At 45.8% G+C, this 25301-nt stretch overlaps 1 long non-coding RNA gene and 1 other non-coding gene across 19 annotated transcripts in view; one reads left to right on the forward strand and one right to left on the reverse strand.

The window, feature by feature from the left end:
• Positions 1–1169, forward strand: part of LOC121106796 — a 195014-nt gene extending 193845 nt beyond the window's left edge. For 4 of the 5 annotated variants that reach the window (XR_005839855.2, XR_006931503.1, XR_006931504.1 and 1 more), the window contains one exon: positions 728–1169. This is a non-coding gene — a long non-coding RNA (uncharacterized LOC121106796). Of the gene's footprint in view, positions 1–724 lie in introns of all 5 variants that reach the window. The other variant, XR_006931506.1, reaches the window with a different exon arrangement.
• Positions 1–25301, reverse strand: part of LOC121106795 — a 148588-nt gene that overhangs the window by 14275 nt on the left and 109012 nt on the right. For 11 of the 14 annotated variants that reach the window (XR_005839851.2, XR_005839839.2, XR_005839852.2 and 8 more), the window contains 7 exons: positions 20833–20944; positions 11699–11974; positions 10287–10408; positions 3231–3334; positions 1273–2784; positions 709–892; positions 447–613 (listed from right to left, as the gene is read on the reverse strand). This is a non-coding gene — a transcript (uncharacterized LOC121106795). The remainder of the gene's footprint in view (positions 1–446; positions 614–708; positions 893–1272; positions 2785–3230; positions 3335–10286; positions 10409–11698; positions 11975–20832; positions 20945–25301) is intronic. The other 3 variants (XR_005839842.2, XR_005839846.2, XR_005839841.2) reach the window with 3 other exon arrangements.

Raw genomic sequence — 25301 nt, forward strand, 5'->3', positions numbered from 1 at the left:
TAGAGCTTTTAAGAATTAAATTATGTTCATTTATTCAGTGACTGCAGAATACCCTACCAAGAGCCTAATAGCTTAAAGGCTTCCTAATCAACTTTACTTCATCATTAAATAATTATGCTTCACATCTCTGAAATACACTTTTGTCACATCTCATAGAAGGGATAGTTAGTGAATATGAGTCATTACTGAGGCTGAGCGAACCATTCATAATTAAACCTGAGCCACGCAAAGCTGCTTGGTCTAAGGTTGTGTGAACCTTTCACTGAGTCTGGGCTAAGTTTCCAACAAACTTCAATCCAATTATATCAATTGGATAATTGATATACAAAACTATACATACTCACTCCCTGTACAGACGCAAGCTACAGCAAGCTTCGCTTCCTTTAGTGCATTTTTTTTTTCCTCATGATGATCATTACAGCTCAAATCAAACGGGGTCGACTCACCCTCTCCCTCCCATGCTGGAGGCATACAGTGAGGATGGGCACCACTGATGCTCTTGGAATACATAGATGAGAAATGGTGTTCACCCGGCTCTACCTGTGTGTAGCTGTGAGCCATGTAATTGCACACAAGGTTTTTCAGAAGGACACCACTGAGCACTGCCAGACAGCTGGTCAAGTGGAGAGAAAACACTGTCATAACTCAGAATAGCACTATCAGTGAAAAAGATGATGAAAGATAGAAATGCCAGAAATGTTCACTTACTGTGTTTGCTTACCAGCAGACCGCAAGTCCCTCAGAACTGGATGTCCTCATCCCCAGGGCTGTCAGCCACACCATGTCCTGTCCCTGCCGGCTGCACAGCAACAGTGGCGACACGGCTGCATTGCTGGGGAGATGGAAGCCCAACGTGTGTCATCTCTGAGGCTGCTCGAGTTCCTCTTCAGCGCTTCGCAGGGGAAGACCAGAGAAATAATAAGGCTTTGTATGAGTGATAAGACTGTATCGTGATGGCTGTTCGCTTCCTAACAGATGGGACAGAGATGCAGGTAGGGTGGAGGGGCCACAAAGGCAACTGATGGAGAAGTTTCTTTGGAGTCTGCTGTTCTTTTTTGCTTCATTTATATTTCATTAGGCATGAAATTACGTTTATAATTGTATTAGACAACTGTGTGAGATATTAGATCATAAGCCTAGACTGAATTAAAGCCATTTTTAATTAGTTATTGATTTATTCTGTTTCGTCATTTTTAATGAAATGATGCCCCTGAATTCAAAGCGCTGGTGCAGGTGTGTTATCTTAATTCATAGAACTAGCACTCTGCTTACCTCCCAACCAACCAAGAGAATGGAAGTGGCTGTTCTTCAACACAGTTGTTGTATCAGCCACTGATGTGCGTCTGCACAAGGGGGGGGTGAAGGAAAGAGACAGCGCACTCCAGAAGAGACAAGAGGAGGGAGCCCTGGGCTGCAGGCACACTGCTGGGAGGAGACAGGGCTGAGCAAAACCCAGGGTAAGCTTTCAAAAAGAAAAAAAAAAGAAAAAGAACAAGAAAGGGAAAGCAGGGGACAATATGCAGCTGTGGGAGCTGCGAGATGCTGCGCTGCTGCTGGGACAGAGCAGAAGTCCATTGCCCCGGGGATGCTGCGCTGCAGCACCAAAAGCAGCGGCCACCGCACACTGCTGGGATGCGGCTCAGCCCCAACAGCTGCAAGGACAGGGAGCAGCGCTGCAGCTCAGCGAAGCTGTGCTTTGTCAATGCATAGAAATCAGAGCTAAGAGGTTTGGGGTTCTTTGTGGCTTTTTTCTGTTGTTGTTACCTGAAATCCATCAGAACCTCAGCTCCCTGTTATACTTTTCTACTGCATCCTGTGATGTTAATACATACGCAGGGATTCACTTGCACTTCAAAAGGACATCTTCCCATGGTGTAAGAGCCACAGGATGTTTCTCAAGGTGTTGCAGACCTCGATGGCTTTCACTTAGAAAAAAAAATAGAGGCTGTATTCTGTAAGGCACTGCGGAGGCACGCGAGCACTTCCTCAGCTCACCTTCAAAATACTTTTTTTTAATCACTTTCTGGCTCTCACACTCACTCTGCTAACGACTACGGATCTCCAGCACTTTGAAACAAAGCTTTTCACCCTTTCGGTACCTTCTCAGTCTGTGTGCCAACAGGCTCCTCGCTGGCATTCAGCTCAGTCTCACACCCCAACAAAGAAATATTTGGAAACACGTTCCTTTTCACATCCGAGCTCCCTAAATGCCCAACAACTGACTCTTATCCTTTCCCTTTTTTTTGGCTTCTCCTTTCCTACTTCCTTTCCCCCCCATATGCAGCCGCCCACATGGTTTCACTCACTGAAACAGCCCATGGTGAAATCAGACAAACACTTTGACTTTGCCCCCGGCCCCAGTGGTAGCCATACCTCTGAAGCTGCCATTCACCTCTAATTACACGTCTGCTGAAATCGTGCAGAGAAGGAACAGTGTAAGTCATTAGTCCTCCTAAATGAATGTGCAGCTGAGTAGCTAACAAAGGGATTAACACTTGACAGCAGAAGCGTTGCAAGCTGAAGGGGAGGGTCATCGGGTGACTGCTTATTACACAGAAATAATTGCCATCCAATGCTGAGAGAAACCGATGGCTGCAGGCTGTGTTTACTGCAAAGAAATGCATTTTTTTCCCCTGTCTTTTCTTATCCCTTCTGCTTAATCTTCCTTTGCACAAAGCAGGGAGGAGACCCATTGCTGGGCAGTGCAGGGCTGGATTCCATCCCACGCAGGATGCCCAGGTGGGCAAGGTTTGGGTCTGGCTTTTTTTTCTTTTTTTCTTCTTCCTTCAAAGGACACAAGGTGGAAAAAAAAACCCTTTTTAGTATTTTTAGGAAAGAAAGCTACAATTTCAGAGCAAGTTGGCTGAACTGTAAAACTTACCTGGGCTACATATAGATGTACTTAGACACTCCCAGCCCAATTGAAAGGCAGTGCATTTTAGTACAAGCGTTTTACGCTACCAAATGATAGCTGAGATGTAAATACCACAGAGATGCATGAAAAGCACAGCAGCACTGGGGTGGTATGGTACAATGTGAAAAGGATGTTTACATCCAAACATGACACGCACAGTTGAGCATGAATTCACATTAGCTCAGCTTGCGCTTCAAACATCTATTTATTAACACTGGGTGGAAACAACTATTTTTCAGTAGCAGAGTTCAAGTATCACAAAGGGTTTTTAATGACTTCTATAAAGCTTAGCACAGCTATTATTCCAAAGGCTTACCATCTGAGCAGAGGTGATGCTTAGGCTTTTCTATGATTTACCTCTTCTCTGGCATTCTTTCTTTCTGGGTCTTCAGTGACATGTCAGTTTTCCCTTGACGTGCCCTGCAGAGAGTTGCAATGAGTGAAGCTGAAAACACAAACCACGTTTTTCCTCCTGACGTGTCACTATTTCACTACTGTGCTGCAGCCCAATGAGCCCATGCACAACTGCAGCATCCTGGGCGCACACAGCCATGCACCGAGAGCTCCTTCCACCCAGCACAGAGGGACTCGTGCATGCCACAGCTGTTCATGAGCAGAGGCTGGAAGGAAGGCCACAGAAGATGTGAATATGGGAATAAAAGGAAGTTTATGCATGAGCCGATGCGCATCCCACGGAGCATTTTCCATTCGTTGTGGGGTACTGCTTCCTCTTGTCTGATTAAGTGACATCCGGTTAGTGTATCTGCCTGACTATTTAGTTCTCTGCATCACTCCGAGCACTGTAATCTCTCTAATTGGTGTAAAGAATTTTTTCCCAATAAGGCTAGAACGAAGCAGCTTCTCTGTCTATGCTCCTTCATGGTTGATTTTGCTATCAGCTTCAGAAATCATGCAGAAGGAGTTTGACTTTTTCCATTCATTCAGGAATTACTACGTTTGCAGCCATAGAAACAGTACTTAGGTCTGGATACAAAGGAAATATAATGCCCCGATTAATTTTCTGCATCACTGAAATGGAGCTTCTGTCAAATGGGGGAGGCAGACGTTGCTGATGCTGAGGAGCCATCCCAGAACCAGGCCTGCAGCACTGCTTGGGAACAAAAGGTAAGAAGAGATGGTCAATGAGATGAAAATGCTGATTGTAAGATGTTTTTGGATGAGATAAGCAAACTGCCTTGTAATCTCAAATTCTCAAGTTTTCTTGCTGTGTTTTCACACTACCCTGAGCCTGTTGTTATGTCTGAAAACAGCCCTTGGTCTATTTTTACGCTTCAGGCAACATTAGTTCAGATGAAAACACTCTTCCTTGCCCTGATTTGTTAAAGCCTTAAGGTTTATTTCCTGATGATGAGAAGGCAATCCCAGCCTTCTCAAAAGCGCACATTTTCTGTAACACAAACACTCCTGAGCTATTTGGCCCAACGTGGTGTTTAGATGTGAGCTGGCAGTCGGCCGCCCAGAGGTGCCCACATCCTTCTGAGCTGCACCAACACATCCATCCCATGGCTGGAAGAGTGCTGGGTCAGGAATGTGCTCCCAGCAGACAGCCTTGGAAAGAGCAATAAGGCAAACCTGCCAGAGATAAATAGCTGATTTGTCTATAAGCAGCTGTCTTAAAGCAAGGATACTACCGATAATATTGATATTTCTCAACAGCTTGTAGCTGCAGAGTTAGAATTGCTTGTACTCTGACTGCTTGAAATTCCTCTGGTGGTTTTTATCGCAGGATGTCTAAATAGTTTAGCAAGATTCATTAACACTACGACAGCCCCAGTGCTGACTGAGAGCTTCCAACGGCCACCTGACAGAGCAGCCATCCCGAAACGTGTTGAGTCAGTGAGAAAAGGACAGGAAGGGCTGAGGCATCCCTAATTCCAGGAGGGCAGCAGGCATTAGAAATAAGGAAAACATTTTTCATTTTGATAAGGAATAAGTAGATAACAAGGTGAATGCGTAGAGCTTCAAAGTGAGGTGGTCGTTGTTGTCTGAACACTCAAAAAGCTTGCAGAGGTACTTCTGAAATACTGTCCTGGTCACCAGAGGGGGAAGGAAAGTGCCTGGGTCCACATGAAGCAAAGGTTTAAATTAGAGACTGGAAAAGCTTCCTGATGAAGGATACTTAATCAGGGAACCTGGCTGCCAAGGAAGCTGTAAAATATAAGTTCTAAAGGACCAATTAGACTAACACCTGTCTGAAAGGAGCACAGCAGGATTCTGCCTCCTTGCAGCGAAAATGGACTTCAAGCCACTGTCATACTGCTGCACTATTGCTTATCCCCCCAGGCCCCACTCACATTCCAAAGTCTCATTTTTGCTATGAACATATATCCCCACACTGTAAGCAGGTCCCCCAAGCTCAGCTGCTTCCAGCCTGTCTCGCTTGGATAGCAGTAGCCTCTCTGGGAAAATAATAATCATACATCTACATCTTGTCAGATCCAAGTCTTCTTATAACCAAGGAATGAGGATTAAAAGTTAGCTTCATTCTTCTGAGTAGAGCATCCTTCCCTAGGGAAAAAGGTGCGTTCTGACTTGTGAGCTGGTACTGCATCTGAGCTCACTCAGGGAAGTCTCTCTCCTATAATCCTCATATTTCAGAGGGGTTTGAGGATGAAGATACTTGAGGAGAGGGAGGGGTTATTGCCCTGCAGCTCTCAGTGATGTACGGAGGTACCTTGGGAGTGGTTTCCTGGTGCGCTGCATGAGCAATGTGGACGTGCAGTTCACAGTTCTGGGTTCCCATCCAAAAGCCAGGATTCTTCATGCCACACTCAGCGCTGCTTCCCAGGCCTCCAAATCCTTGACTGCATTCTTAGTCAGGAGTTACAAGAATGATAACCAGCACTGTAAGTCAGCAGTACCCCCTTCAATAAGATAAAGCAGCTGTGTTGGCTCTGGAGTAGCTTAACTTTAGACTTCTGAGTATGATGAATTATTGTTTAAGGAGATGCATTCATAATTCTGTTCCTCCCAAGCAGGTGGTTGATATTTTGAGATCCCTGCTGTATCAGCACTGTGTATATTTGGCATAGAAACTGCATGAATATTACAAATTCTATATTTAATTGAGTCTCATAATGAAACCCTGTAAATCATAGTCAGCCCATCAAACTAAACAGGAAATTGATGTGTTGAGGTGTTAAATAATGTTCTTTCTTTCCACCCCTACAGGTTAGACAAAACTTGATCGTTTCCCTAAGCAGGCAAAAACGATGGCAGTCAGACATGGTTGATGTCGTTCTCTATCTGAAAGTAACATAAAAATCCTCATTCCTAACAAAAATATTGAGTAATGTGATAAAGCACCTTTACATGCAACAGCTTCCCTGGGTCAGGGCTCAGACAGAGCACGGTGCCACCTTCTTGTTCAGACTGCATCCTAAGCTTCCCTACTTGTTTTGCACCTTCCTCAAAAACATCTCTGATTCTCTCTTACAAATATTTTGGCAGAAAAAAAAATAATTAAAAAAAATCACAGTAATATTTGCTATATTGTAGTTGGTGAAATTCCTCCATTGACATTTATGAAAGTCAGGCAAGTGCTGGGTGGTGAAAACTACCACTGCTTCAACTTACTGGGCTGCAAAAGTCCTGAGTTCTCCTGCTTTTTCCTGAATGAAAACTAGTGCAGGACTGTACCCAAACAGCTTGACTCTGAGGCTCCAGCAGAGGAACTACACCCCAGGACAGCTTCAGTTGGAAGGGACCTTAAAGATCATCTAGTTCCAAGTAAGAGATCAAACAGGTGTGAGTCTGATCTAGTGAGTAAGGGTAAAATCTACTGTAACACGATGGGAAGCACAGCAATGACAGCAGAGCAGCAAGGTCCCAGGCTGCAGCAAGTGAAGATTTGCCCAAATGCAACAGCTGTGGGCACAGAAATAAAGGAAAGAAGCTGCTTACCTTCAGAAGGCCTCAGATAGGCAGGGATCTCCAGTGAGATACCCTCACCTCCACTGCCAGCCCTTAAATGAGGGCTGGGAAGGGGGGGATCCTGGCTCCACCCTTCCGGTCACTCAGTGATTGCATTGCATGCACCTGAGCCCCCTGGGCTGGCCCTGCTCCATCACTGCTTCAGGCCATGACTCACTACATCTACATGCAAATTCAAGTGGAAGAAGATTTCTATCATCTAGCTTCCTTCAATGGGTTTGAATGTTTACATGAATAACGTTGCCTTCATTAGCAGCATATTATTTTGAGGTTTTGGTACAATGAGGTACCATTTGCACCTTCTTTATCTATGGTGATTCTATGACATCAAGTCAAACAAGTGATAAGAGAGACTTGCACTCGATGAAGAGTTCATTATTTTGCTGCATCTGGCTAATTGAATACAGAGAGCAGAGCAGCCTTTGGCACCTGACCTGCTTTGGTGTCTTTTGCCTGCAGAGTGCTCTTTGTGGATGAGGACAAGGAGCTGTGCATTATGCTGTATTTTCTTAACAGGCTGTTTCAAGCACTCTCTAGATTTACTTCCTCTGCTCCTCCAAACCCTATTCACACAGCTTTCTCTTTAGTGCTCTTACAGTGGAATTCATCACAGGCTATTTTATCTGGGTGCGAGCTGAGCACGCACACAGGTCTGAGTCCACGCAGCACAAGTACAAATTGCAGGGCTGCTGTCCAAGGCTGTGGCCTTGCTTATCAAAAAAGCAAAATGCCTGGGGAGTGACCTCGATCAGCCAAGGTGACCCCGAAGCACCGCACCCCGGGCAACTGCAAGTCTCAGTATGCGACAGACAAGATGCACACTTGCTTGTCACAGGTCAGGGAAAGGTCCTGCTGGAGATGGTTTGCAGACGTGTTGAAAAGCCTCTTTGCTATGAGAGACTAGGCCAAGTATGGCAAGGATGGTTCTTGCGATAACGTTTTAACATGACATCTTTGTTGTGCAGTATAATAGTGATGCTAGAGGAAAGTAACTCAGGTTAGCAGCTCCTGTGTTGAGTGTAAGGGAAACAACAGAGGGAAGGGTAATCTTCACCTGCTGAGGTAAATGCTTGTCACTGCCCCTGAAAAAGCAATTATGGAAGATCGAAAGTAAGCTGGTGAGGGCATGAGCAGGAGAAACGATTTCCACTGTGCTGGGGGAAATGGGAACTGGTCAGCATAGTCTAAGCAAAGGTGGTTTTCCTAAGGAACGTACCTACTTGGTTTTCTTGCCTATCAGAAATGATCCAAGGCAAAAATTGACCAACAGTTCACAAAGAGGACAAGTGGGTGTCTGTACATACTGAGGGGCTCACTGCAAGTATGAGTACTTGGAGAGTTCAGTGATTGTGAACAGCATCCCTTGAACATGCAGGACTTCATGACGATGGGATAAGACCTGAAGTGTATGCTTAGATGTAATTTTCACGTCTGACAATTACACAAAGAAAAATCATACTGCCCACCAGAAAAGAGCCCAAGTTCTCCTGTAGTAGAAATCAAGAAGTATCTTTGCTGAAGGCATTGGTATTAGCTAATGACGTTTGCATACATTTACACATACTAAACAGTACCTGCATACACTCTCCTATTGAATTTAGGGGGCTGTTTTTACAGCAAATTACTGTTCTGCCCAAGTAAGTCTGGGAGCATCTGGGTTTCCACTAACTAAGATTACTCGTCTATTAGGCTATCCAGAAGTTACAACACTGCAATATTACCATGCACTGAAGATAGGGCCCTGGGAAATCATTCAGTAGAAAGAGGTAGGAGCCCTATTTTCTCAGCAACAGCAAATCTGTCTGAAGCACAGCAGTTTCAGTGACGATTCAGCTCTCGGAGCAGAATCCATTTAACTTTGGATTTGGAAAGGCCAGTGCTGGAACCTGGGGAGCAGATTTGTGTGTCACTGGATTATAATGGGGAGGCTATTTTGCAAATAACCTGTCCTCTGAAACTGCTGACTGCAAGATGCTTTAGGAATATTGACATTTTGCCACAAGTACAGAAACCTCAGAGTCAACTCGCATCATCATACAACTTAATAACACATTTCACTTACATAAATGAAACAATTCCCTGTCCTCATAACAATTAGGAGAACATCTTTCAGTGCTTATGCTACCCTGCAGCAAGGAGAAGGGTATTGATCCAGGCCTACATTTCATTTACAAATTATGCTTATATTATGACTCATATTAAGGGCTTTTCTAGGGAGAAAGCAGGGGATTATAAAATACTATTAAATATTGAGCAGATGGCTTCATCTCAAAGAAAAAACATCCTTTGATAAGAAGTAATACGTTCAGAAGGACTTAAGAGCAAGGACACCCACCACAGCGTGTGGGCTATTTTGGAGCAAGCTGCCTGAGAATGGCGCCGCTCAGCTCATTTCACACTGCTGTCATCTGGGGGCTCAGTCAAGGGGCAGTCTCCCTTAAGATAAACAGCATCACAGGAGGTCACTGCTACACCAAAGGGTTCGGCGTGGTTGTGCACGGGGAACTGAACTGAGAGAGGCTGAGATTTTTTGCCCCATAAATCACAGAGCCTTTGGTGGCACTGGGAACTGAATCAAGATTTCCAGAGTCTCTGCTCAGCACCTCCATCTATTCTTCAAAGGTTAGGAGCAAAGGGGATCCGTAATGATGGCAGAGTCTCCATAGGATTACTTTGGTAACTGTTTCAGTGCTGTGAAGGATTTACTCCCCACTTTGCCCCTTTGAAGCTAAGAGAAATGCAGTATGCCCACGGATGCTGTCATCTCCACCTTCCCAGCCCCGCTCCTTCCTGCAGACAGCGCTGTTGATATCGGAAGGAAAGAACTGGCTATAAGCAGAGATAATGCTGCTGCAAGTGAATGAAAGGAAGGAAAAAAACCCAAGTTTCACAACTGGAAACACTGCCGACAGATTCTGTTAATATTTCAACAGATGACCCCATGCCAGTGCTCTTCTGGAGTACTGCAAAGTGCGTTCCAGGGGTCAGCCGGTGGAACTGCCACCCAGAACAACAAGGGCTGCCTTCCTCCCCTCTCAGGGTGATTTGTTTCCACATCCCAAACGTTTCAGTATCCTTATATTTGATTTCTGTGGGATGAATCTCATGTATGCTACTATCAGTGGGCAATTTGGGCTCTTCAGCATTTCGGAGATGCTCCATCCTCTTGTCATTCTCCACGTCACTGAATTTTACAATCACAACTCCATGTGTTGCAGTGGTTGTGCTCATGCACCCTCTTTTTCCGAGGTCTTGAGAGTTCTTTCACTTCCTGAAACTCAGTGACAAAATCTATTCCAAAGGCCAATGCCATTCCTTGCGTTCTAAATACATACGTGAAAATTACTAATTACAGCGAATTACTTCTTTATTAAAACTCAAAAGGAATGCCCATTATTCCTGGATTATGTATACGCACCACTTCCTTCCTTTACAGTTTCTGATGAAAGATCAGCCACCGTGCCCAAGCAGTGCTGAGAATACCAACAAAGCTGTCACGAGACAACACCTTGATGGAACATGGGGACCTTTAAGTTGGAGCTGTACAAGCAAACCAGATAAGAAATGTTTTCAAAATACACACGAGAAGCACTACAGTGATAGGAAAAATGATTATTTGCACATTCTTCATTGTTTTAAACAGCCGATACAATTAAAGTAGATATTGTATTAAAACAATGGGATTTCACGTCATGCTGGCTGTGTTATTTATCTTTGAATGAACTTTCTGCTTTTCCATTTATGAAACTACGCGGATTTCTTTATGCATGCTGCTTATTTTTCTTCACGTGTCGTATGGTCAGGACAAAACTGCTCACAGCAGGAATTGATTACCAGCCAGTCACTTCAAGCCATGTGCTCTTCCTTCCTTGTAATTATTGAATAACTTTCTGTCCTTGTTCTGTTTAAAAGGTTTCTACCAGCAGACAACAGCTGGGGTTGTTCTTATTGCTCCTGATAATCTTGTTTGGTACAAACTATCAGAATGAGAGAGTTTGGTACAAACTATCAGAGAGCAGCCCTCTGCTACCTCAGGGCTTCTGTGTACCTCTGTGTACAGAAGCTCTTGGACAAGGGAAGAGGCAAAAGCAAAAACATCTACTAGCACCAATCACATTTGCTTCTCTTTACATTTTGATCCTGCTTTTACAATTAGACTCAAGTGGACTGAGAGAGTTGGAGCCGGGGTCAAATTTTGTTGTGTTTTTATATAATGCTTTACAAAATGAATTCCTAATCCTCGATTCTGTCTGGGTGGATCATCTGCCCCGAATATAACAAATATTAAAATTCCGGCTTTGCTGATGTCAAACACAAATGAGAGACCGGGAGGACGAGCGGAGTTGAGTGACCTTTCCATGTAATCCCAGGTTGGATCTATAGATTAAATATATTCTCTTCAAACAAATCCATTACCAGGAAAACCAAAATCGGCCTCAGTTCTTGACTGAAATCCTATTGCTTATCTCTTTCCTTTTTTTTCCCTGAAGGTTTTTCTTCCATTTTTCCTCCTTCTGAGCCCCATGGCACACCTTGAGCTCCAGCTTTGACAAGTGAAGCTCATCAATGTGATTACAAGTGGGAGAAAGAGATGTTTATCTGAAAAATATCTAAGAAAAGGATAGAGGAAACCAAATTTCTGCATCCCAGCACAGCCAGAGCACTGCTGTGTTACTGTGCTGCAGTTCCATATAAACACCCACAGGGGCTGTTTGCAATGCTTTCCTGGTAGAAGGAGATTTGAAGTTTTCAGCCCCAAAATGTGAGTAGGTCCCCTAACCCTCTGAATGTAGGACAGCTGGCAGCCTTGAACTTAAAGTGTAATCTTACCTGAGAGGCCAAACTTCCCGCTTTGGGTTGCTGTCTTTATCTCCCAACTACTTGTCTAGACCACTGATGTGACTTGATATTCACATTAGCTTGCATTGCACAAATGGAGAACGCAGCATAATCTGCTGCTGAATGTACTTGAGGCATTGCATAACCTGGCTGAAGTGAGGCCAGATGTTTACTGAAGATTTATATCCTTGATGCTTTGATTTGACATCGGTGACAGAGTAATCCAGAAAAGTGCTTGCACTGCAATCTCTCTCCATTGCCAAGGGTCTGTAGAAGAGAAAGAAAGTAGAAAATGTAAACTAGGACCTCAGCTGCACTGCTGCTTCCCTTAGAACTGCAATAACGAGGCCAGGCCAGGCCATGAATGAAAGCTGTAAACCACCTTCCATGGAACAGTAGGCTAGCAGGTCAAGACCAATAAGTGCCAACACACAGCAATTTTTTACCGTCCCAAATCCAAAGCATTATGATAGCAGAATCACAACTGGGATTCAGAAGAATAGAAGAAAAAACCCCAAACATTCCCTCACTGACGAAGAAAGGTAGAAAAACAAGCAGTGCAGAAGCACAGGATGCTCTGACTGCAGAAATGCAGTTATTCTTGTCAGCTTCTTTTGACTCAGTCGTTTGCCCTCAGCTTCACGATGGGTGTTTAGAATCAGTGCCCACTGACACTAATATCAGCACTGAGCCTTGTTTTGAGGATAGCACATTGCACTGATTAATGCCTCTGATCTATTAAATGCTTTCCTTCTTCCAATAGAAAAAGTATGATAGGGTCTATCACGGAGATATCCTGGGCTGACGTTTTATCCTCCTTCTGTCATGAACTCAGAGGTGAGAACAGCTGAGAATAGAGAAATGAGCCATAAAAAAGTGAGCAAAAGCTGGCACGCGGATCACTGCATGTCAGAAATGCCATGCAGAACCAGAATATTGTCCTCACTCAGCAGTGACATCGTTTTGTCACTGTCTTCAGTGTTGTTTTACTGGGCCCATCAAGGCTAAATGGACATAGCACCACTCATCCAACCCCCGTCAATCACATTCTAAAAATAACGTTCAGCTGTCATCAAGGTATTGGAATTCATGACTATTTTATATGCTGCCCACCCTGCCTGTTTAACCCCCACATCAGTTTCGTGTCCTGGGTGACACCAGAGATTTCAGGTAAGGCATTCTGAGCCCCAGGGACTGGATAACTCTGGATGATAACTATCATACACACACAAAGGAGAACTGGAAGGAAGAATTAACGAATATCTGCCACCATGGTTTGGTTTTGTACTGTTTGCATTCTTTTAACTGTACCAGTTTCCTGCATTGTGCTGCCTTTTACCAAACCCCATGGTTGTGGTTTGCAAAAAAATGTGTCTGACTCTTTCACCCCCATCCCTCTGGATTCCAGCTGGGATCAAACACTGAGTATAGCCATCAGACACGTACAAAAACTTGCCTGATTTTGAGAAGTAACAGTGCAGATATTTTTCACTAAGTATTTTCTGTATTATAGCTAAATAGATCAACCTCTCGTGAGAGATAAGATACACAAACATAGCGCAGCAGAGCCCCTGGTGCTGAGCATAAATCCATCATTGGCTTGCAATGCACTAATGAGTGGATGGGAGCCCACCAAGGGGTAGCAGCCTTGGGGAGAAAAGGAGGATGCTTAGGGCAGCTGGAAGGGACAAGCTCCTTTATGAAGCATGTAGCTGCCATGGGAAGGAGGGCCTCGTAGAGGGCTATCTGCATCACTCTGAGAGCATTCCCTTGGGGTTTTGGTTGCATGGGACCTGCATGAAGTCTAATGGACACAGGCGTGCCCCCCTCTCCTCTATTGCAGCTTCCTCAGGATGGAGCCAACCCCCAGCAGCTCCTGCTGGTTTGCATCTCACCTGAATCTCACTGAGGTTTGTCACAAACCCCAGAGCTCTCAGACATCTGCAGAGACACTTTCTATGCTCAGCCAATGGGAGGTAGCCTAGATGATCTTGCCAGAAGCAAAACTCCTGCTAATTCTCCCATCTCACTCCATAAGACATTAAAGCAAAGTACTGGTGCAGCAGCTCACAAAAGAATGACAACACAGAGGAATTTCTAAGGTGCTGGGAAAAAAGACTCAAGGTTCACTTAAACAGCTTCTCCGTTCCTGAAGGAGACACAGCATGCAATTCTCTCCGCAAGTTTACACTCTTTCCTCCCCCTGTGCCCTTGGTGAGCTATATAAGGCAGCAGCAGGTTTGTCTGAAAGGCACAGAGGGGCTCTGTATCCAGATTTTCCTTCCACATCCATTTCTAAGATAGTCTTTGAACACACTCTGTCACAATTTATAGTTTTTTTCAATTCTCTTTCTTTTTCCTTTATCGTCTCTGCAACAGCTGGTGGTGCTACTGCCAGATGCCACCAAAGTCTACAGAGCGTCAGAACCAGGCCAGCCCTAACCCTAGGCTCAGACGAGGGATGATGTCTCAGCAGCCATAGGACACAGAGGAAATGAGAGAGACAGACAGATCTTGCCAGAAGTTAAAACTTGAACAAAATAATCAGATTCCAAATGTAGGATGGCAGCTCCAACAACTAGTAGGCATACACACTTCTTTTTTTTTTTCAATTGTGTTCTTTGGTGGCAATTCATTTTCTCAAACAGCTATTGGACTTCACACACAACTTACAGAATATGCCCAAACTGTACAGACAATACAGAAGGTGGAGCTTTCTAAGTTCTCTTAAGTCAGAAAAGAGGCACTAAAGAGTCTTTCTCCTTACTAGTGGCCAAGCAAATGTATGTTACTTTGATGGAGAATCCAGCCTAGCAGATAGCCATTTCCACATTGGTCTCTTCTCACCCACCTGCCTAGGTTAAAGCAGGCTGCTGCAATCTCCTGTACTATCCAAAAGGATGCACACCAACGTGATATCCCCTCTTAATCAATCAGATCAGTGGATCTGTATCCTTTGGTATGAACTCAGAGCAAGGCACAACCGCCTCTACTCAACTGTACAACCTAACTGCTATTCTACCCCATTAGAACTGGCCTGGTGACACAGCAACGTGTCAAAGCTACATGATTTTCCAGCAGCTGATTTGCAGTGATGTCTCATTTGCACTCCAATGTGTCTGGAAGCATCCACAGGGTCGTGATGGAGCTGCTCCTTTTGATCATAGAATCATAGAATTGCTCAGGTTGGAAAAGATGTTAAAGATCATCAAGTCCAACCTCAACTTGACCATACTACCCTAACTCCAGTAACCCCCTCACTAAGCCCCATCACGGAGCCTGAAGGATGGCTGAGGATTGTTTTCCCAGGTACTGCCTTCGCTGAGAGCTAAAGCTGAGAGTGCCTGCTGAGCCAACTGGGATAGGTAACAGCAAGCAGCCAAAGCCAGAGCTTGAATGGAACTTGGCCAAAGTAATCCAAGCCAGCAGGGTCACTGGAACCCAACACGAGCTGTCTGTGGGGACTGCCCTACTGCACATATATTTGGATCTCAAAAAAGGCAAGAAGGCTCTGGAGGAGCATGGATCAGACCAGCTGAGCAATACTGGGAACCTGAGCACTGCTGCAAAGCCAAAGGTTTTTTTGCCTTATCGTATCCAAAACTCACTAAAGCAAAATAGCGCAAAATGACAGAGAAACAAACTCTGATCCAAATCAATATTTGGAAGAAACTGTCAACAAAGAACTTAATATATACACCAAGCTTCCCCTTAGGAACAGACTAATTTTGTACAGACGTTCCTGAGTGGGAGATGCATCCATAAAAACACGTTGTCCCTGGATTTCACAGTAGCGTGGGACCTCCTTACTGAATTAGCTTCCAGGCACAACTCAATCATATCCTCTTCCCCCGTGGCCAGTTCTGAGCAGCTTCCCCTGCTCTGTCTCCGTAGGGGTTAATTCCTCTCTGTTATGCAGACACTGGGATTGCCCTGAGACTTTCCACAGTAGAAAGAGAAAATGGAAATAAAAAGCAGCTCCTTGCATGATTTGTGGAAAATGCAAAATACAATAGCAATAAAAACAGTAATGAGCTCATTACAATTGAAATGTCTCATTACTACTGCAAATGCCAATCATATACGTGGCCAGGTTCCTGATGGTGCAGGCAGTCCTTTCAATACTGTCCCTCCTTGCTCCAGGGATACAGTCAGATATAAAAGCATGTAGTCCTTCCTATTCCTGGGCTGCTCTCCTTCCCTTGGTTCCCAAAATAGCACGGTGCAGAACGTAGTGCCTGGAATGGGTAGCATACAAGGCCAGATGCCCCGGAGGCAGCACAGCAGAGCAGTGCTTCCCCTACAAAACTTACATTACAGCAAGAAAATGGAGGACTCCTTTTATTGGCAAGAAATGGTGTGAGCACACAATAGGAAGATGCACTTGGAAATATTTTAAGTGGGAGAAAAATAAGTTTTCATCAACATACTGCTAATGGATTCGGGGCATTTGCAGATGAATGGCATAAACTGGGATAATAATGCAGCTTCAGAAGTTTTAGGCCAAGGAGTTGGAGCTCAGCACGCAGACGGTACATTCCTGCTGATTGAGAATACCTGTCTTGTCAGAACATCACAGTGGGGGATGAGGGCATCCACCTGCAGCTGGAGCACGGCTTCCTCTCCTCCCTCCAGCCAGGTGGTGAGGTTTCCTCACTTCCAGTGGCTTGGGCAGAAAGAGCTGAGAGCATATTGCTGGGGGTCATCCTGGGTGAGAGAGCAGCCTGGAGATGGGATGCAGCCCTGAGAGCTGGTTTGGGAAGGGAAGGCATGGTGCTGGCAGCCCCGCTGCCTCCTGCAAGGAAAGTTTGGCAACCAGTGCTGGGTTCTCCACTCAGCATTGCCCAGGCACAGTGTTCCCAAGACCTGCTCAAGAAAAGGTCCCTTTCACTCCCAATTAAACATCCATATATATACACCACGTGAGATCCACAGCTGAGCTCCTGCTGTCAATGCATTTATCTGGGCACAACAGAAGATGATTATCTTCATTCTATAGATCTGGGATTATACTTCTGAGACCAGAAAAGGTCCCAGGAGAAGTTTGGCACCTTTCTCCTGGCAGCAACCAAGCTAAGGCTTAACCTTTACTGCTGACTCAGATACATCACTATTAGCCTGCACAGAGCTTCTCATGGATCACTCCTTTCCTCAAGACGTATTTATGTGCCTAAGGGATCAGACATTACAGGACGTGGATTTTAAGGGACCTCTGCAGCACTACAGTGCCTCTGTACACACACATCCCTGCGCTGTCTCTGCAGTGGTATGGCAGCCTGCAGCAGAGCAGGGGCTGAAACCTCCGTCCCCCTCGGGCCTGGCTGTTCTGTAATTGCCAAGCAGTCCCCCTGCGTACAAAGTTCTTTTCTCATTTGTAATCTAGGCTACCAGGATTGTGCAACTCCATCAAGATCTGCAAGGTAATAATGAGCAACACTCTTCAAAAATGTACTTAAGGCTGAAAGTGTTTAAAGATGCTCCAGCCTGCAATTACCTATTACTCACTGGTGCTCTAAACGGTTCATTTTTCACATCATTCCAGGAAGTTGTAACTTCTCAAAGCAATGGTTCTGGTAATTATGGGAGAGCAGTGACAGCAGGCACAGAGCATTATCTAAGGCTGCAGCAGAGGCAGAAATGCCACCTTCTGCAGATGAGACAGTGAGTGTAGGAGCACGGCAAAGCCATGCAGCCCCCAGTCTGACTGCTTGGCCTGGCAGTGCTGAGCCATTGGCCACCCAGTGGGACGTTGGGTCTGAGCCTGGCAGTGGGATGGCTGCAGACAGGGCCGGCAGTGTGGCAATCTCTGCAGGATGCAGCCAGCTCTGCCTGCTGCAGTTGTCCTGGGAAGAAGGGAAGGCTTCGGGGGATGTTTTTTTAGGATCTCTAGTTTTAATTTTGAAATGTAGTCAAAATTGCTAAGGCAGCTGAACGTGAAACCTCAACAATCTGCCTGCATGTCTGCGGCATTGCTGAGAGCTTCTTTACTTACTGCATTCACGCTCTAGTCTGATAAATATATCGCAGTGCTTAAAGGAAGAAAAAAAGCTACAAACAAATAAAAAAGAGCTGTAGGCCCCTGGGACATCCCCTCTGAACCAGACAATGCAGTTGCAGGACCAAGCACTGCAGCTGTCCCGCTGCCTCCTCATGTAACCCAGGGCAGGGAATGATCCCTACCAATGGCTGCATCAGGGTCACTGGTTGGCATCACAAGAAAGCCAAAACTTCTGTGGCTGTGAGCTGCCCTGGCTATGAGCCGCCTTGCTTTGGAAACACACCTGGGATACACGGAAAGTATGAGTTCTGTGACTGCTGTGGGAAAGCGACTGATGGCACAGTCACATTTGGGCTGGAGGAGCCATCCAGAAAAAATGTCTGGTTCCTAACACCAACTCGGCTCAGCATGCAGATTTGGAGCTGCTGGTATCACATCTGTTGGCTGAAAAGTCAAAGGCAGCAGCACGTGAGTTGTTGATCTTCATTTTTCCCTATGTAGTTTAGAAACATTTCCAGGTTGTATTTTTCCACTCCAAGCAGGTCCGCGATGCCTCATTTCCCTGTGCTCACCGCCCTGGCTGAGGTGATGGGACCACACCACCCCGCACTCTCCCAGCCTTGGCTGGGCTTTCCCAACCTTGCCATGCATGCACACCAGGCACTGGTGCTGCTCCACATGCCACATCCCGGGTGCGAATCGTTTCAGCACACCGGAGACCTGCAGGACTTCAAGGCCCAATCTGTAACTCATAGGAACATCAAAGGACAAGTCCCAGTTTCCTGAGGTTTCCCTCATCTTTCTATCTGGGGTCTCATCACAGCTGATTTTCCAGTGAGCAAAACAAGCACAGCCCAGGCAGTCCAACTTCCTCGGCACCCAATTGGGCTGAAGCAGAAGAACTGAGCAACATCTTCCAAGGATTGATATTCTAGGGGGGGAGAAACATCACCTCTAGGAATTCAGCTTTATGAGATACTCTAATCCAGAAGAGATAAAAGCGCTTACTAATTACTGCTGGGTTTTGTTTCTTTGAAGAATTGGGTTAAATCTCTTTTGAAAGTAGAAGGCTGTTTGTGCTCGTTAGATGTATAATTTAATTTATTTAGGACTTCTTTCTCTTTCAGGGTTTTGTTCTACCAATATCAGTACACTTACTCCTCTCCTTTCCTCCCCAAAGATAGGAACTTCTGCTTTACTCTGCATTTCTTTTCATTATTTAGCAACGAACACCCTTGAGTTGATGCATCTTCTTTTTTTCTGGGGGTGGAGAAGGGGAGTATTTCTTTCTTTTTTTCTTGAAAATTCCTTATCATGAAAAGAAAGTGTTCCTTTTTTTCCTTTTTCTTCCCCATTTAAGAATCCTGAGATATTAATTCGGAGCTCCATGTTTACTGACTGAAACACGTCTTCATGCTACGCTGGAGAGAAAACTCTCAACATCTACTTTGGGGAGAAGAAATCATTGGAATCACTGTACTACAATTTATCTACTAACCACTGCTATGCAACATTGCAGAAGCAAAGAAAATTGGCCTGAAGGGGAACTTGGGAGGCTGTTCAATTCATATTACTTCCCCAGGTCAGGATCATCCAGCCTACATCTTTCCTAACAGATGTTTTTCTAACCTGCTCTTAACAACCCCAGTGCTGCTACGTGCACAGCCCTCTGTTGCAATTTCTATGAATATTCCACTGTTCTCATCGTTAGAAAGTATTTTCTTATGTTTAACCTGAATTTCCTGAGAGGCAATTTGGACCTGTGACTTCTCATCCTATCCACATACACTTGAACTTGCAAGTCCCTCCAGCTGGAAATGATGCAGACAAACTCCCAGGAGCTCTCAGCACTTGGGCTGCTCTGCAAATACAGCCCAAATTTTGAGAATCCCACCCACTGAGAGCTACTCCCAACATTCAAACAGAGATCAGCTGCTTGCCCTGCCCATGCCTGACAACTACTGAGGCTTTGCTGTGTCAGTGGAAAAAAATGCCTCATCCCTCACACACAAAGTCACACTACACTCAATTGCTCGGCTCCTTTCTCTCTCACCCCACCTGCTTGCCAGGACAACGTTCTCCATCTCCAATCAGGTTCTGCACTGAGGTGTTTGAATACTGATTGAGTACTTCTCCTGTATTGAGAACACAGCTTTGGATGGCGTATTATAAATTACCTCTTTGCTCTGGAGTATACGACCTGGAGTTTGCCATACAAATAAAGAAAAGCACCGATTGTCTGCCTTGTTTCTTATCTGTAGGATGGGAAAACATACATTGCTATGGAGAATTCTGGCAGTTGCTGGGGCTGCTTAGTTCCATCTCTCTGGCCCTCTGGAACAGCAGCAGTGGCTTTCCAGACATCTGCTAAGCAGGGCAGAAAACAGCTGGGGCACAGCTATTTTGCAGCTCCCAGCAGTTGCAGTAATTTTCTCACCCCCAGCCCTGGCTCTATCTGGTTATTAATTTCTGTTTTCAGCATTGTTATTACTACTACTACTCTAAACAACAATGGGACAAATTCCTCCTCAGAAATAGATTATTTTTTTAAAAAACAACTTTTACTACATCCTGCGACAGCCAGAAGAAAAATGTTCTCTTTGTATGAGTGGATGGAATTCCTTCATGCTAGATGGTGGGCTACTAGGAATGACATTCAGAACAAATTGGGAGTCTGGATCAGACAGTGCAGGGAGCCACTGGCTTGGGCATCAGGACGTCTTGGCTTCTCTATTCCTGGAGCAGTGGTTGCCTCAAAGGCACGAGCCCTGAAACATGGGGGTCCCACAGCGCGACAGCCCAAACTGGCAGGAAAGCAGGGAGGATCTATCAGACCACAAATGGGCAAGGAATTGAAAACATTTTCTGACTGATGCCAAATGATTGTGCTGCTGGCCTCAGGAAAATTTAATGCTGAACAACAAAACGCCATCATTTGGGGCCAATCAAAGAGGTCTCTCTCAGCCCCAAGACGAAACAGTTTTGGTCTGTTTGATCCTCTTACATAAAAAAAAAAAAAAAAAGTAGCACAGACAGATTTAAAAATGGGGTATTTGGAAGGAAAAAAGAGAGAGAGATGAAAATACTTTGCTATCTTTTCCAAGTTTTGATCATTTTGCAAGCTTACCTCAGGACATTCTCAAAAAGCTGCTCGGTTTGTCTCAGTGTGCCCCATATGCCTGCAGCCACAGCACTTCGTCCCAGCCAAGGGAGCAAGAGAGCCTCTGCCAGGGGAGGTCCTGGGGGTGGGTAAGAGAAAACATGATAAGGAGTGGCGCAGCCACATCAGCACACCTTCATGTATGACTCCATCAACTCCTGGTCGTGTCTGGCAGCCCTGCAATCCTTCAATTATTTGGGTAAGGTCTCAGATTCCCAAGACTGAGATCTTGCTGTGCTCAGCATCAGAGAAGTAACACAAGAAGTCCCAGCCCTAAGAAGCTCACATTTTGCTTTCATTGCCTGTTGAAAGGAGCCAAAGAGCCTTGGCCTGGAAACTCCAAGACATCTCCAAGACAATGTCCAACTTCTGCCTTTCTGCAAGACATGACTGCAGTGGATGCTGTCAGGCTGGGGAACCAGACAGACCATGGTTGGGGGAAGGGCCACTTGTTGCCTCTCTTCCAAGAGGGAGGTCAATACAGGCTCTTTAAAATGAAGCCCTCTAAGTCATGTTCCATCAATGCATCCTACGAGCACAACTACACTTGGCAGTACGAGGAGCTGTACACCAGAACACAAAGAACTCAGAACAGCCCAGCCAAGAGAAAGCATACAGCCAATAAATACACGGCAATGTCCACAGAAATCATTTACAAATGATCACCGACTTGTTTTGCTCCTTGCCAGAGTACCACACAGCACTACCTTAGTTCATCCTTCAGCAGTGCACCACACAAGGCAGGACTGGTGACCAAATGACCCCAACACACCACTAAAACCCCTCTCACCTTACGTGCCATCTCACCTCACAGCCCCCCAACTGTCTCTAACTGATGGGTGAAGGTGCAGGCCCCGTTTCTGGAAGGTAACAGTACCTGGTCCTGCCCTGCCAGCAGCCTTCCCATGCAGCCCAGCACAGAACACATTCACTTGCTAAAGAATAATTTAGAAACTTGCTCCTTTCTGCAAACACCTCAGACCGAGGGGCAGCAATGTGGGGCACCTGGGCACTCTTAAGGGCCTATTAACTCCCCCACAGAGGCAGAGACATGCCCTGCTGTGGTCTCCTCCACCCACTCACTTTATCACCCCTGGGAGAGCTGACTTCCCAGCTTTCTTGAAACCCAAGTGTTTAGCAATCTCTTGTAAATACTGAAATAAATCTAATTATTCACATAATTGGGGAAAAGAAAGCCCCTGCTGTTTCCCAAAAAGCAGGCAAACAACCCATTGCGACAAAGCAAGAGAGAAACACGTTTTCCATCCCAGACCCATATGGAGTTTGTTAGAAAGCCCTTCAGCCCTCCTCGGCCTGCTGTCAGCCCCACACCTATGTTCGGAAAGGCACAATGCAGCAGAAAACCAAAGGACAAAACCAGGGAACTCTCCAAACCCAAACACTGCTTGGGCAGAGCGAGCTGTCCATCAGCTGCTGGGGACAGCAGTGCAGGTGGGAGTGGGATGGGGTCTGGGCAGACGGGCTGCTCTCCCCTCACCCCGCAGCTCTCAGAGCTGACAGCAGCAGAGCAGCAGTGCTTGGTGGCATCCCAGCAGCTCAGTAATGAATGGGGAGTGGAAGATCCTTTACCTGACAACCCCAAACATGAACTGCAGGCTTGCAGGTCCCTCGTATACCCAGTAGAGGACACAGAACAGAGCACAAAGACATTGCTTTAAACTACCTTGTGTGTTATCAGATCCTCACTAACTTGCACAGGGAAGATGGATGTCTCTGTGGCTCTGGGTCCTGGTTGTTCCTCCCTCTTTGTGCCTCCTGCCTCAGTTCTGCTCTCTGTATCTCACCTTGTCTTTTCTTGCCCTGGGGTTCCCTGTCCCCCTGCCCCATCATGCAGGGACAAGCCCTGCAGAGCGCTGTGCTTTCCCAAGGGAGCACATCCCTGACCCCTGCCAGCCTGCTGCAGGGGATGAACAATAAATAACCAATATTTCTTTCCTTTTCTCCCTTCTTAATGGCTTCTGCTCTCCTACTTCCCTGTCTAAATGTTTGTGCCCACGGGTGCCCTCATGGATCCAGGGCTGCTCCCTGGGTCAGGGTAGAGGGAAAAGAAAGCCCCAAATGCGCCCTCTACCAGGATCAGGAGGCAGAAGGGGACTCCCCGAGCAACTCACGGGGTTGTGTACCAACAGTTAAGTCATGCTGGGAGGCAATAAGGACACGAAGCTCCGTTTCCCAGATAGGGTGAGTCAGCCGGGTCACAGCTCGGTGGAGCCATGGAACTCAGACAGTGCAGTCATCCCTGCAGCAACTGCATTAACTCCTTGTGGCTTGTTTTCAAGCCCAGAAATAATCAGTAGAAGCTATGGAACATAGTAGGTTATGATTTGCTTCTTTTTTTGGCTAAAGTTATGTGTAACTTTGCTCTATTGCTGCCAACACAAGCTGCCAGCCAGCCAGCCCTGATTCAAGGCAGAAGTGCCCCAGACGCTCACCTTCCAGCAGAGCAGAAGGTGCCACGTGAGCGGTCAGCTGAAAGCACAGCTGAAAGGTGAGCATTCGGGGCAGTTCTTCTTTGAATCAGGGCTCAATTCCTTTGCTGGCCACCTGCCTCAGCTGGAATTGCTGGAGCAGGCTCACGTCAGCTCTGTGCCATTGTATTCAGGGCTGCACACGTGTTCATCATGGCTCGGGTCAGTTATGTCAAGCCTCAGCCCGCAGCAGCTGCAGGGGAGGCAAAAGCCTTTTCCAATTGCGCAACGCAGAGATGTCAGTGTTGCAGTCTCAACGTAAATCAATGCTGGGAACTTGAAATCAAGGCTTTCCTCCAGTGATGAGTAATCTCTTTGCATAATTCCCCTCTGGATGTTTTGGATACAGCAACATATTGTTTCTCCTCTAGTGGCAGATTTTGAGAGGGCTTTGCTACCAACTCATGTCTAGTTGGGCTTCCAGTCTGCTTCACGATAAATCAAAAAGCTGCTCATATTGGGAGACTTGAAAAAATATACAAATGTTTTTAGAGGGATGAGTCTTCCTTACTCTGAAACATATGTTTCCTCCTTTGTAGCTGTTGTGTCTTTCTTGGTTGTTTTTTTTTTTTCAAGCTTCTTAGCAAATGTTGTCACGAACAACGTGGCTCAAGCAAAGAGAGAAAGCAAATGCTTTCAGAAAGCCAAGTTCTGAAAAGTCGTGATGGTTGATTCATCATGGTAAACACCTGATTTATGGATTTGCTGTCCCTCAAATGAGGGCATTACCACGTTGCCCAAGACTAAAATGCCCAATAAAAACAGCTATAATCTTGAGTACCAAATGCTGTCAATGATCTACTTACCATAAACTACTGAACTGGTCATAGAGAGCTTTGCTATGATGACTCATTTCCAGGAAAGTTATTAGCTTCTCAGCTGAATTTTAGGTGGAAGGGGGGAGAAAATGTGCTAAATAAGTCAAATAAATACTACAAATTATCCATCCTCTTCCAACACCCGCAGAGCTGACCACTAGCTGCATGCACCTCCCTCATGCCCTAAGGGGAGAAAGCAGTGAGGCAAAAGTAGAATAAGGCTTCTCTGTTCTCCTGGAGCAACAGTTATTAGCGCTTCCCCTGAGCACCCTCCTGCCACCAGGATGTCAGCAGAGGTCAATCATGTTCAGGGCTTTACAGCTAAATGCAGATCCGGTTCAGGAAATGGCACGTGAGCAGAGCAGCTCATTCGTACGGGAACAAACAGGGATTTCTGAGCCTCTTCTGCACCGAGTGCTGCTCCAGTCCCACTGCCTGCAGTTTGGACTTACATCAGCTGTGACAAAACCCTGACAGTGATGGGGCTGTCAGCAACAAACTCCCACCTGCACCCACCTGCTCGGGCTGCAGCAGCCCACTGGGCTCTGGGCAATATACAAGCAACTGTATAATTGGTGTTTTCAGTCTTCTGCAGGTTCGGTCTCTCTTGAGAGATCTGTCACTTTCCAGGATATGCCTCTAGGAATCTTTCCTTTAAAACTGTTAGAGATTACATCTGACAAGGTTTAATGGGCCAGCATAGGGTCTGTTTTGTCTAAATCCATTAAAAACACGGTAAAATAAGACTTAAAGTTGTGGTCCAGCCCGGGCTGATCTTTGGTACAGGAAACACTGTCTCCCCAAATTCACTTGTGCACAGCCCAACACAGCGTGTACCCTTCCCCAGCTGATCTCCCACCCCCTCTGCTGCAGATCACACAGCTGACTGTGGGCTCAGTGAATCACAGAGGTGTTCTCTGTACACAGTTCCTTTCTGATGAACGTTGCCTCATCCTCATTAAAAACAGCCCTGCCATCGTTTGTTTTCTTTCTGCTACCCATATGCTCCTGAGCACTTTTATTAGAAGCTTCGAGCTTGGAGTTAAGAGCTAATTAAACTGACAGCGCTGCCTCACTGCAACTCATTGCAAAACAATTCCAATTCCATTTGGTCTAATTTCTCGGAAGT

The sequence above is a fragment of the Gallus gallus genome, chromosome 14, assembly GCF_016699485.2.
Source record: "Gallus gallus isolate bGalGal1 chromosome 14, bGalGal1.mat.broiler.GRCg7b, whole genome shotgun sequence".
In the NCBI taxonomy this organism is placed as follows: Eukaryota; Metazoa; Chordata; class Aves; order Galliformes; family Phasianidae; genus Gallus; species Gallus gallus.